Source organism: Amblyomma americanum, chromosome 8, assembly GCF_052857255.1.
Source record: "Amblyomma americanum isolate KBUSLIRL-KWMA chromosome 8, ASM5285725v1, whole genome shotgun sequence".
NCBI classification, from domain to species: domain Eukaryota; kingdom Metazoa; phylum Arthropoda; class Arachnida; order Ixodida; family Ixodidae; genus Amblyomma; species Amblyomma americanum.
Genome location: NC_135504.1, coordinates 23,872,001 through 23,886,534, shown reverse-complemented (window position 1 = coordinate 23,886,534; position 14,534 = coordinate 23,872,001). Strand labels below are relative to the sequence as shown.

At 44.9% G+C, this 14,534-nt stretch overlaps 1 long non-coding RNA gene across 1 annotated transcript; it reads right to left on the bottom strand.

The window, feature by feature from the left end:
- Positions 1-6,426: 6,426 nt before the first annotated feature.
- LOC144100142 (uncharacterized) lies at positions 6,427-11,398 on the bottom strand. Its single transcript, XR_013307531.1, has 7 exons — positions 11,373-11,398; positions 10,814-10,843; positions 10,255-10,284; positions 9,695-9,724; positions 8,894-8,923; positions 7,508-7,549; positions 6,427-6,566 (listed from the first exon to the last, which is right to left on the bottom strand). It is a non-coding gene; the product is annotated as an uncharacterized LOC144100142 (long non-coding RNA).
- Positions 11,399-14,534: the final 3,136 nt, after the last annotated feature.

Genomic DNA, 14,534 nt, shown 5'->3' with positions numbered 1-14,534 from the left:
AACCCTTTTTGAGAACATGCTATAGAAGAAGTATGGTCGAACCTCGGAAACACAGTTTTTGCGCCTGGTGTTCCCTCTCTCTGGAGTCAACGCAGAGTCAAACAGTTACTGCACTCCTTTTCTTCATAACTTCCTCATCCTCTCAGAGCATAGAGTACATTGTGGCAAATAAGCTTAGACGCTTCGTGAGAAGAGTCAATAGACAACAGCTTTAGCAGGACACATCTTTAGCCTGCAGTTAAGCTCCGTCTACATTCATGAGCGCCACATACCGTTCCTTCACTAGATCGTTGTTAAATATTTTGGTTGGTTTGGTTTATGGGGCTTTAACGTTCCAAAGCGACTCAGGCTCTAACGTTCTTTGACGTTCTTTAACGTGCTATTGTGGCCGCAGGGCAGTGCGCGCACTCGTGAGCGAACTTTGGTGAGCCTCTGTGCATTCCTCGAACACACGGGCTTGACGTCCCGTCTGTTCTCCGTCAGGTAGTTACACGCAGTGACCGAACGCTCCGCGAGTTCTACCTTGAACGATTAATAACTGGACGCCCCACTCCAGTTGTAACCTACACAGTGCTGTGCGCGTGTGTGATTTAATTTCTCTAAACTGAACTAATCACGCGCACAACCTGGACACATTACTTATTGTGTAAATAGTTTGTACATATTACTTCTCCCCCTGTCCTCTACTCCTCTCCCCTCACCTCTTTCATTTCATTTCTCCACTCTGCCTGCTGTCCTTTATTTCCGCTGCCCCAGCTCAGGTGCCTCAGTATCGATGGCAGATGCCGGGGCTAGCAAAAATCTTTTCCTTCCTTTTTACTATTATTTTTAATAAAACCACTACCACCACCACCACGTGCACTGACATCGCACAGCACACGGGCCTCTAGAATTTCACCTCCGTGTTAAAGCTTTTGTTGCCACCTAAACAAAAAGCTAATCACGACGAAAAAATGAGAGCGCAAGAAATTGATGCCTTTGACTTACATTAAAATATTAAATTATTCGTTTCGTTTAGAGCCGCAATTGGTTAGCGGAGTAATTGAGCACCATGCTACACATGAGTCATGGTTGCGAACCGCTGTTTTTTAAGTTGTATTTTACAGTTTAAATAAAAAGGAGTAAAAAAGGGAGTAAGCTAAAGTTTAGAGCACTCCATTTTATAAATGGGAGCGCACTATAGGACAGATTACTCCCTCGTTATACCCGTATAGGTATATTTATGTTCAGTGTGTACCGCCGACAAATGTACTGGCCGGGTAGGCACTGATGGTGCAAAAATAAGCGTTAGATAATTCAGGCAAAACTAATGTGGACAGGAGACACTGGATGTAAGGGTAGATGTTTGCGCTAGTTGGTGTATCATGACGAAAAGTAGCGCTCGATTAGTCAGGACAAGACTAAGAGGACAAATCGAAATCGAGTTTGAAGTTAGCACGTGTGGTGTCCATTTCGTTATGTCCCGTTTGACTGAGCGCTACTTTTCGTCACTCGATGTAAGTTGGCGCCGAAATTAATTGTTCTGGAGTAGCCGCATCATGGCTGTGCCTACCATTCACGTGTTGATTTTTGTGTTCCTGTTTCAGGCGACGCTTGTGGCGATTCCGCTGAAGGTGAGTGTGGCTAGTGCGCTCAGTGAAAGACAGCTCCGTGAAAAATTTGTAGCCCCTTAGACGAAGCCGTAACCAGGATGCACTAATTGCAGATGCAATCCTCGTTGTGACTTCCCAGTTGCAGCTCAATGACCGTAATTACCGGTTCTGCTAGAGTCCAACCTCGAGTTCATCCACATACAATGTACTGCCCAAACTGCATTCAATGAGAAAAACCTGGCGCCTGAGCGATCATATTCTTCGCGGTTTTCGAGTGATTCACGCGTTGGTTGCCATGCTAAATCTTCAGTAGCAGGGCACCATTAGCGCAGGAGCATAATGAAGTAGGCTTTTATCTCTTCTTCACGTCATTTTCTGCGCTATCCTTGTGACAAACTGCACGTTATCTAAACCACATCTCCAAATACCAGATTTCATTGTGTAGAGCAATTATATAGGAATAGCGGAAATTCTAGCAGCAGTGGTATCTCTGTATACGTACGGTGTAAAACGTTTTCAACGCACTCGTGTGGTGAAGAAATTCATTTTCCTAGAATCTCGGGTCCCCGCCGCGGTGGCTCAGTGGTTAGCGCACTCGACTACTGGTCCGGAGTTCCCGGGTTCGAACCCGACCGCGGCGGCTGCGTTTTTATGGAGCAAAAACGCTAAGGCGCCCGTGTGCTGTGCGACGTCAGTGCACGTTAAAGATCCCCAGGTGGTCGAAATTATTCCGGAGCCTTCCATTACAGCACCTATTCTTCCTTTCTTTCACTCCCTCCTTTATCCCTTCCCTTACGGCGCGGTTCAGGTGTCCAAAGATCTATGAGACAGATACTGCGCCATTTCCTTTCCCCAAAAACCAATTATTATTATCATTATTATTATTACTAGAATCTCGGGCATGCGGTCTGAGCATTAGCATCTACATATACAGAACGAGCCTTCTTTAGTAGCCGCGAGGAAACTTAGCGAATGAAATTTGTTGTGAAAGATTTTAATCTCGAACGTACTGACAATGTGCTGCCTCGTTTTATCCTTCAGGTGAACCACATAGACACCATCATCGGCCCCACGGCCCTCACCGCCCCCACATGGGTGATTGGGGTTAGATTTATTTTTCTGTACTTCACTGCATCGCTCCCGTTGTAAGCACCTGAAAGTTCACGCTAAGCTTCTGAGAGCATTGCGCACTAGTCGACGCGTGAGAACGTTGTGCCATGAATTCAAATCCATTCTGACTTCCCAAATACACAATATGGCCGTGGTTGAATTGAAAATTGGTTTTTGGGGAAAGGAAATGACGCATTGTCTGTCTCTCATATCGGCGGACCCCTGAACCACGCCGTTAGGGAAGGGATAAAGGAGGAACTAAGAGAATAAAGGAAGAGGTGCTGTAGTCGAGGGCTCCGGATTAATTTCGAGCACCTGGAGATCTTTGTGCACTGACATTGCGCAGCACACGGGCGCGTCTGCGTTTCGCCTCCGCCGAAACGCAGCTGCCGCGGTCGGGTTCGAACCCGGCTACTCAGGATGAGTAGCCGAGCGCCCTAACTACTGAGCCACCTCGGCGGGTGGCGCGGGTCGGGTGTCCACAGAAATGTGAGACAATTACTGCGCCTTTTTCTTTACTCAAAAACAAACTTTCAATTCTCCGCGTAGCTTTCAAATGAAGCTGCAAATACGCAGAAACAATGCGCTAGCGCAATACTAAATAGAGATATATGTTTACGGTGAAGAGGTTATTATTGTGGTATATATCGTGACCGCACGCCAGGTTATCAAGGTTAAAATACCTAACGGACTAATAATATAAGAAAATTACCAGTTATCTCTCAAGGCAATCGTTCATTTCCTCTTCCTCGCCAGCTTCTTGAATGGTTGCGTTTGTGCGGAAGACTTTGCACTTTTTTATAACCATAGTTAATAAATAAAAGCCATCGAATGGATGGTATATAGTGTCAGTGCAGCTGTCTGTGACAAATTTGAGTGTTTATTAGGCAACACTACCTACGTGCTTTTTATTGCCAGTACCGGAAAATGGCAGTAGTAAGTTAATGCGGTAGCATGCGCACGCATCAGGCAGCTACTCCAGCCAACTGACGCGGACCGCCTGCAGCTGTGCATATTGGTTGTACAAAAACTACTCCCACTTTCAGGTCCTCATCGCTACCACGGTCACCACCCGCACAGCGCTGGCAGTGAAAAAGGCAAAGGTGATTTTTTTTTATTTTGCTGAGTAGGATATCAGTGATGGAACGCTCTGTAGCGTCGCCTAACTTATGGTCGTTGCACTTGTCCTTACTTGGCTTGGCTTGCCTTGGCTTCCAAGAGTACCAGGGCTAAGACAAGAAACGCTCTCGCCGAAGGTCACAACCAGTCATAGCCTAGTTTAGCCAGTGTTTTTCAATTACCTGATTACAACGGAGCGCATAATATTTAACAGCACCAATGCATCGGAAGTTAGGCGTAGGTTTATTAGGTCGTATGATGAGATGTTTATAGGGTTAAAGCGCGTCTTACCCAGCTGTGAGTGAGGGCAGGCGAGCTGCGAGGCGGAACCGGAAGTTGCGGTGCATTTTGCTGAGGTATGTAAAGGAGGGTATGGGGGGGGTGGGGGGTGCATGTATGTGGACGCAGTTCACCGTGCAACTTACATACTGTATTTTTTTCCAGGGCGCGCAGATGCGGACGATGCTTCGCAGGGTGAGTGCTGCTGCTTGTTTGTAAAATGAATCAGCAATCACTGGCGCCAATTGATGCCGAATAATCTCTTTCTTCCTTTGCAGGTGCATACGAACAAGACCGAATCGCGCAAACTGACGGTTGGTATGGCACGGCACAAGGAATAGGGGGGGGGGGGGGGGGCTAAAGGGACACTAAGAACAGAAGAGGTTGGAATGTATCAATAGAATACCGCGCTTTAATCACACACAAGCCGTTTTCACCAAAAACGGAATTTTTAAAAACTACAGAACACCACAGGACAAAGCACAGGTGTCTACGCCACTGGCCTATTTCGTTAGTGGAATGCGTGCTTAGACATCCCCATTTCCCACACGGATCACGGAGGCTACGTAACAACGCCATTCCCTTAAAAATGGTGGCAAACCATCGTTTTTCTTCGATAATGACATCACGAGTTGGAAATATTTTATAATCCGACTTTCTCGGCGATAACCGCGTCCTTTGCTGCTGAAAAAAATGTCAGTATTGCCACAAAGATTCCGAGAATAAATTTTTAATCATGGCAATAATTTGACGATGTGACGAAGTCTACCTGCCCATACAGTGCCAAAGCAGCACATGGACTATAAGAGAGGTCACAGTGGATGGCTCGGGGTCAGTTTACACTACCCGAGATTCTTTAACGCGCACTCACAGCGCAGCATACGGGCGTGTTTGCATTTCGTCTCTATAAAAATATTTCCGCTGCCGCGGCCGAGATCCGCTTTCGCTGCCTAACGCTCAGGAGCCGAACGCCGTAACCATTAAGCCACTGGGAAGCGTCTTTCCTTGAACATGGTAATTTAAATAATGCGCGAAGAAAATTAGTAACAAAAATGACCGGGTTACATTACGATGTTGTGCGAATAATCTGCGTTAGCGGTATTTAGCAGCAGTAATTGTTTCTATAAAGATCGCCTTCCCGTTGCATCACGGGATTTAATTTTGCCGTCGCTTTTTCGTTCCAAAGTTGCGTGGGGTTCCTGCGGGGAATGTGGGTGGATGGGTGGGGAGCAGGGCCTTCCGGAGGCCGGAGGTGGGTGGGTAGTGGTGGGTGGAGCTTCTGTAGGGTGGCGGCTTCTGGACGATGAGAGCGGGTGGAGGGCAAAGGTGGGTGGGTAGAGAGTAGAAGCCTTCTGTAATGAGTTGGTGGGTTGATTGGTGGTGGCTTATGGATGTAAAGGGTTAGTGGATGGGGACATGTAGGTGAAGTAGGCGGAGGATTCCTATGGGCTGAAGGTGGGTGGCGCTTTTGTACGGTGGAGTAGGGTGCTAGAGGGCAGCTTACTCCCTTTTTACTCGCATATATGCCTATTTGTGTTTAGAGTGTGGAGGGTGTTGGAGGTGTCATACAAGAACAGAAAGACATATTTTGCGAAAATGAGGGAAGCCATGCGAACGCATTAAAAGAATTTAAGCACTGTACATTATCTTTGAAACGTACCACAGTGTAGGAAAGAACCATCACACGGGGCTTCGTTGAGTAATAGGCCTCCTAACGTACACGGCGTTGTGTGGGTGCGTTAAGAAGAGTTCACGTGTCGTCCTGTACGAAATATCAATTCGCAGCAGTACTTCACTATTTGTCTCTCCGTTTTCGCAGAGAGACAGCAGCGGCCACCGGGAAAATAAGGGAGAATGCCAGTCGAGGCATTATGTCCAGGTCAAGAAATCGATAATTACCGATCACCTTGCAAGTTATGTGTTAGCGTCCCTTTCACTGTGGTTTGTGTGAACAAAATAAATGTACTCTTTGCAGCCAGCTTGCAAGGTTTTTGTGGTTAATGTATTTTTGTTTACACAAGATTTGGAAAGGAGGATAACCCAACTTGGCAGTTTTTTTATCGCCCCAAAGCACGCTAAAGAGTTCGTAGCGTAAGGTGCCCTACCATCGCAAAGCCTACACTACAAATGTCTTACACCATTGTCAACGGCCGACTCGGCACTTCCTAAGCCTCCTTGACCTAAAGGAGCCATAGGCGCTCACAGTTCACACAACGCAGGCCGCAATGTTGACAGGCATTTGTTCCAGAAAAGGCGAAGGTGAGAACAACACGTTAGCGCTCAGAGATCAGGAAACCGCATGAGCCTACTTAGTGCTGTACAGAAAGAAGTGAAGGTATTTATTGACACAATTCAATTCTTGCCCCAATCCGAAATTTTCAGTGAAATAGACATCCGAAGCAAAGGACCACATAGATTATGCTGTGCGGGAATCTGTACCGACGTGTAGCCCATGTCTGAATCAGCCTGCCAAAAAAACATGGATGCAAAAAGACGTCACTTTATGATACTTCACATACAGTATCCGTCACAGGGTCAACACTTCCGTACAGAAGCATAAACGAGCACGGTTGGTTTGGTTCTTACATACACTTTCTAGACCGACTGACAATTTCACCCTGTGTCGTCAAAATAGTGCTATAGAGAGCTTGACTTCATATTGGGGGCCTAGGGTGAGTTTTAACAACACCATAACTGGTAAGTTATATTTTCAACGACTGTAATACACGTATACGATAACGTTAAGGCTTAATGAAACTTTTGAGCATGCTGAGGCAAAACAGAAAGAAGAAATGTTAGGCAAACCGCTAATCCCGCCTTCATATTTGGACAGCATGGCGAGATTGCTACGAAATTTATGTTCATATGAAGTGATCACGAGAAGGCTGATACTCTACCAGAGAATAGGTCAGCGGCCACAGTAAGCTTAAAGGAAGCAGCAAGGAAAGATAAGAGTTTAGACAGAAAACCACAACCACGGTAATTTCTATCACTCTATGTGCTGGGCTTGTCTTGGCTTCTGGGTAGATAGTTGTGGTCCGGACGCCATAATCTGGAGGTTTACTTGTTGTCACATGCTAAACTGCAGCTGACATAGGCAACGTGTACTATTTTTTTTTGTTCGTGACACCGATTGCAATGCGGCGAGAAGAAAAACACCCTCGGCATAGATCTAAGAACTACGTGATACAACGGAGATGTTTCTTAGCCCCTTTGGTTATTTGCGGCGACAATCTCGATTATATATCAGAAAAAGACCCGGACATGACACGAGGACCAAACATAACGATGAAGTAGCTTTTTTTCCATTTTGTGACTTTCGTGTATTCCTGAACCACATCACTTCGTTGATACAGAACGTGTATTCAGGCTAAGATACAGTTATTGAAGAAGACGGTCTTCCTCACCTCGAACAAGCCGATCAGCAAGGTGTGGGGCACGGTAGTCAACTGAAATTGCAGACAACCATGATTCTCAGTCGTAAGGCGCTAGTGACATGCAAGGAACCTTCCGAAACTTTAGACATTATTGCGGGAACATTCACAGTTCCAGCTATATCTATTTAATGCACTTGTGGACAGCGCAACAGAATATTTAAAGAAAAAAAAATGGGGGGACTCCTAGTAGCCTTAAGAGTGTAATGCAATAGCGTTAGTAACTATGCCGTAGGAGGTGGTCGCAAAAGGCTCCTAAACTGTCGTAATGAACGAATGTTCCTCAATGGTAACGGCGTAGCGCACCAGGCTCACTTCCCAAGGCCCAGCGGTTCTAATTCAGGCTTGACAGTTTTTCTTTTCGGTGGAATCGCTTTTGTTTCTTCACAGGCACTACGTAATGGCAGTAGAATGACGTCAAGACCCTGTAAACCAATAAGTTTTCCGGCAGCAATGTCATCACTGTTGTACCTGATTGTAAAACATTTTACTCATCGAAAAGAGCTTGGTGCTAATAGGTCGCGTTAAGTGGTCAAGAGTACAAAGCCCTCGACGACTTTGTCAGCCCACTGCACCGCCAGAACTTGGGTTCTGGCGTGAGAGCTAGCCAGCACGGTCTGCTACCGCTCGAGAGAAGGATCGGTAACCAGGTCACATGTAGGTGGCTCTATTTTGCAATCCCATAGGATGTGATCGTAGTTGGCTCGTTGGCCGTAGTGTTTACAATTCGGGTTGTATTTATCAGGATAAATGTGCGCGAGGAGTGATGGGGTGCGTATCGATCTCGTCTGTAGACGACGCCACGTAACCTATTGCTTTTAGCCAGGCTTTTGTGCGGAGGGGGAAAGCTCGTCTGTCTATTTCAAAAATGACGATCTAACCAGTCACTGTTGTACTTTTGTGTTCGTCAGTGAGGTGTGTGAATTACCCGCGCTAGGTCATGTAGTTGTGACATCACATCGTCGTCGACCAATGAGGAATTTTGTCGCGACCTACTGGTCTTCGCCGAATGTTCGCTAACGCTAGCGCTTTAAAATGTCAGGAAAAAGTTAAGAGACAGGAATAGAGCAAAGTGGTTTAGGGAACAAACTATCAGCAATGATACCTTACGTGAAAGGAAAAAAGAGGATATTGGCGTGGAGAGGGCACGTAATGTGAGAAGTAGAAGACCAGCGGCTGCTGCTTCTGACAACAATGAAGATAGTTCAAGGCTAAAGCACAAGGATATTCTTAAAGGAAGCTTTCTTGGGCAATTTTTTAAAGCTCAAGGTACGACATGGAAATCACACATAAAAAGAAAATTACGCCACGACTTTTCCTAAAAGAAAATTCCGTACCATGAGCCGCTACGACACTCACCTCTATCGGGGTCACCAGCCACAATGCGATCTGGAAGCCACAGAGTAATGGTAGGAAAAATTAGCAGTGACAAAAACAGTGAGCTAGGACAGCTACATTGAGTTGGATTTTACAGGATGCTGAAGACTACGGGCGAGACACGTTTCTTGGCTTTTAAGATGAAAAGTAATCTAACTTTTCTCAACTAGATAGGCAACATTTCTTACCCTTAACGGTATCATCAGCCACAATACGATTTGAAAACAGGTTCGTAATAATATGAAAAAAAAAACGTACGAGTTAATCGCTGAGATTTAGAAGAGAGAGCGCTGAGATTCACAGCTCCTAAATTGTTAAATACAAGTGAATTTCATCAAAGAAAACAATTTTGATCTAGGTCAAAATTGAAGTGTATATTTCAGGGAATATGTATTTACGGGACACTGTCACCTTAAACAGAGTCAACAGCCAGACTGCCGCAACTGGAAACTAAATATTGGTGGTATAAAATGCATACAAAACAGGGGATGATATCAGGCTATGAGACAGTGCTGACGAAAGCACTGTTAAGGCAAGACGGAGATAAAGCCTATATGCTAATGAACATGCATCCACAAGACACTATTCAATTTTAACGGGGTCATTGTCTACAGCGCGGCCTGGAAAGAACCCATTGATGGTATAAATTGCTTACCATCAACAAATTGGCGAAGTAGGGCTGTGACACAGTGCTATATAGTCCTGAGGAAATCCCTATTAGCATACGACATTGATAAACCAAATCTCGTAATGAACGGGTATCCGGATGACACTATTCCTCACCTTTAACGTGGTCATCAGCTGTACCACGACCTGGAAAAAACGTATTAGTGGCGTAAAATATTTATCTTCAAGACAAAGGATGGTATCGGCGTATGGCGCAGTGTTGAGGAAAGCGCTATTAAGGTAAGACAGTGATAAAGCTTACATGGTATTGAACATATATGGTATCCGGAAGGCACTGTTCAATTTTAATGGGATAGACAACTACACCGTGACCTGAAAAAGCTATTGATGGTATAAAATTCTTATCTTCAAGAAAGGGTATGATATAAGGCTATGACAAAGTGCTAAAGTCCTGACGAAACCCCTATTAACATAAGACAGAATTAAACCATATCTCGTGTTGAACATGCATCCGGATGGCTCTATTCCTCACATTTAACGCGGTCACCAACTGCACCGCGACCTGGAAAGAAGGTATTGATGGCGTAAAATATTTATCTTCCAGACAGAGGATGTTATCGGGCCATGGCACAGTGTTGAGGTAATCTCTATTAGCATACGACATTGATAAACCAAATCTCGTAATGAACGGGTATCCGGATGACACTATTCCTCACCTTTAACGTGGTCATCAGCTGTACCACGACCTGGAAAAACGTATTAGTGGCGTAAAATATTTATCTTCAAGACAAAGGATGGTATCGGCGTACGGCGCAGTGTTGAGGAAAGCGCTATTAAGGTGAGACAGTGATAAAGCTTACATGGTATTGAACATATATGGTATCCGGAAGGCACTGTTCAATTTTAATGGGATAGACAACTACACCGTGACCTGAAAAAGCTATTGATGGTATAAAATTCTTATCTTCAAGAAAGGGTATGATATAAGGCTATGACAAAGTGCTAAAGTCCTGACGAAACCCCTATTAACATAAGACAGAATTAAACCATATCTCGTGTTGAACATGCATCCGGATGGCTCTATTCCTCACATTTAACGCGGTCACCAACTGCACCGCGACCTGGAAAGAAGGTATTGATGGCGTAAAATATTTATCTTCCAGACAGAGGATGTTATCGGGCCATGGCACAGTGTTGAGGAAATCTCTATTAGCATACGACATTGATAAACCAAATCTCGTAATGAACGGGTATCCGGATGACACTATTCCTCACCTTTAACGTGGTCATCAGCTGTACCACGACCTGGAAAAACGTATTAGTGGCGTAAAATATTTATCTTCAAGACAAAGGATGGTATCGGCGTATGGCGCAGTGTTGAGGAAAGCGCTATTAAGGTGAGACAGTGATAAAGCTTACATGGTATTGAACATATATGGTATCCGGAAGGCACTGTTCAATTTTAATGGGATAGACAACTACACCGTGACCTGAAAAAGCTATTGATGGTATAAAATTCTTATCTTCAAGAAAGGGTATGATATAAGGCTATGACAAAGTGCTAAAGTCCTGACGAAACCCCTATTAACATAAGACAGAATTAAACCATATCTCGTGTTGAACATGCATCCGGATGGCTCTATTCCTCACATTTAACGCGGTCACCAACTGCACCGCGACCTGGAAAGAAGGTATTGATGGCGTAAAATATTTATCTTCCAGACAGAGGATGTTATCGGGCCATGGCACAGTGTTGAGGAAATCCCTATTATCATACGACATTGATAAACCAAATCTCGTAATGAACGGGTATCCGGATGACACTATTCCTCACCTTTAACGTGGTCATCAGCTGTACCACGACCTGGAAAAACGTATTAGTGGCGTAAAATATTTATCTTCAAGACAAAGGATGGTATCGGCGTATGGCGCAGTGTTGAGGAAAGCGCTATTAAGGTAAGACAGTGATAAAGCTTACATGGTATTGAACATATATGGTATCCGGAAGGCACTGTTCAATTTTAATGGGATAGACAACTACACCGTGACCTGAAAAAGCTATTGATGGTGTAAAATTCTTATCTTCAAGAAAGGGTATGATATAAGGCTATGACAAAGTGCTAAAGTCCTGACGAAGCCCCTATTAACATAAGACAGAATTAAACCATATCTCGTGTTGAACATGCATCCGGATGGCTCTATTCCTCACATTTAACGCGGTCACCAACTGCACCGCGACCTGGAAAGAAGGTATTGATGGCGTAAAATATTTATCTTCCAGACAGAGGATGTTATCGGGCCATGACACAGTGTTGAGGAAAGCGCTATTAAGATAAGACAGAAATAAACGGTATATAGTATTGAACATATTGCATCCGGGAGGCCCTATTCCTCACCTTCAACGCGGTCAGCAACTGTACCATGACCTGGAAAGAAGGTATTAGTGGCGTAAAATATTTATCTTCAAGACAAAGCATGGTATCGGCCTATGAGACAGTGTTGAGGAAAGCGCTATTAAGATAAGACAGAGGTAAAGCATAGGTGCCATAGAACATGCATCCCGAAGGCGCTATTCTTGATATTTAACAATGTCATCAGCTGCGCCACAATTTTTAAAAATAGCTATTGAAGGTACAAAATGTTTATCATCAACGAATGGAATACTATAGGGCTATGGCACATTGCTACAGTCCTGAGGAAAGCCCTATTAACATAAGACATGATTAAAGCAAATCTCGTGTTGGACATGCATCCGGATGGCACTATTCCTCACCTTTAACGCGGTCACCAACTGCACCGCGACCGTGAAAGAAGGTATTGATGGTATAAATTATTTATCTTCGTGACAGAGGATGGTATGGGGCTATGGCACAGTGTTGAGGAAAGCGCGATTAATATAAGACAGAGATAAAGCTTAGGTGCTATAGAACATTCATCCGGAAGGTACTATCCTTGAACTGTAATGGCATCATCTAAACCGCGGCCTGGAAAGAAGCCATTGATGGTAGAAAATGTTTATGATTGAGTAAGTTGATGTTATGGGCTATTACACAGTGCTGATGAAAGCCTTATTAACATAAGACAGTGATGAACAATATATGGTACTGAACACGCATCTGGAAGGTACCATTGCTCACTTTGGACAGGATCATCAGTCAGACCGCGACCTTCAATGAGGAAATTGAAAATATAACAATGTATATCTTTAAGGCAGGGGACGATATCGTGCTATGGCACAGTGCTGAGGAAAGCTCTATTAACGTGTCATGGCTTCGTTGGTTCGGACCCCACCGTTGGCATATGGCAGTTTTTTTTCTGCTTTGAAATCAATTCTTTTAAAAATAATTACCCTATTAAGCTCCCATTGATGAAGACAGCAAATTAGTTTAAAAAAACACACATCGCCTACGCTCCTTGATTTCGGTGAATGTTGGCTTCCGTCATGTATGTCATAACGAGCCCCTCTTTTTCCTTCCCTTGTCTACTGAGTCGCTAACGAGGACCTCGATCATGGCAGCCTTGATGCCGGTTGCATAAGAGGGTTCTCGCGCAGCTTCCGCCCTTGTCTTTCGATCACGTTTCTATGTGGCACTCGCGGTAATACAGGACGTACTACCTCCACCGCTATGGATAAGGATGGCGCTGGTGAATACTTGCAAGTTCCGCTTATATGACTTATAAATACGTCCGGAAGCAGAAGATTCGAGAGCCATCACTGCGGCTCAGTTGGCGGAGGTCGTGGGTTCGGATCTCGCGGGAGGCATATGGTTGTTTTTTCTTCTGTTTTATAATCACTGGTTTCTGTTACTGTTGGTTTGTGTCTCTTTACCGCCCTCTCGTCGACGCTGTTAACCTAAGATAAAGATCCCCAAGCCACTTTGCTCAGCCTAGCCATCAACCGCAGCACGGCTAGTGAGCAAGAGAACAAAAAAAAAGTTTTGCCATTCATTTCTGCGGGAGGTGGTACACCTCTTTTGAGAGCTAGTACTAGATCAACATATCTTGGAAGGCAACAACAGCTGAATGACACACAAAAGCGGAGATGATACTTGGCACTAAAGAAGAAAAAAAGCTTGCACATTGCATTTCGATCGTAGGGAGACGCGAATCGGATGAATACTAAACAAGTACTATCCCGATAACCGTACATGTGATTGGTCTCCATGGTTTGTGAAACTCCCAAGAGGTAGTGATTCAATCACTTCTCTGTACATCAAGGAGTTCAGATGGTACCGTGGCCTACCTAAAATAGAGCCATCGCCAAAGATATGGTCGGGAAGGGAGTAACCGGTTCCGATGGTAAAGCGTGTATTGATGAAAAAATGTGATGTGCGGTGACATACCTCGACAACAAGCGGATATATGATCGAAGAAAATACGTTTATCTCTTCCTTTAGCAGCCTCAAATTGTTCGCACAGATTTGAATACTTAGTTAAAAGGCTCATTTTGTGGTGGACAGAAAGAGAGAATGAACATTTAATATTTGAAAGGAGACCGGAGCGGATTGTGGCGGGGTCCTTAGTCGAGGACTCCAGTAGCTTCCGCCAACGCTTTGGGGATGGCGACTAGCGCCTCCTGGTCTTCCAGGGCGCCGCTGGCCAGCGTCACCTCCCACTGCTCCAGCACCGCATTGTGCGGCTTTTTTAAGTGGTTCAGTTTAGCTGTGCAGGTCCATGTAATGAGTGTGAATATGGGAATATCACCACCCCAGTAACGTGTATTTGCCTGTAGTGTTGGGTGAATGCGGTGTAGGTGGTGGAGATTGCGCAAAGTCAGTGTTTGGATGCGTCCGGTAAGAGTCCGCCGGGAAAGTTGTTAATGTGGCGGGGGGCACAGACGCCTATTTAAGTGGAGGGTCTCAAGGCGGGTTGAAAGATGGGTTGAGAGGGGGTAGAGGTTGGAGTCATTTTGGCCCGCTAGGTGGGTATAACCTCGAGATAGGGCATAAACCCTAATAATGCCATCAAGACCTGCATGTCCTGAGACCCATGTGAT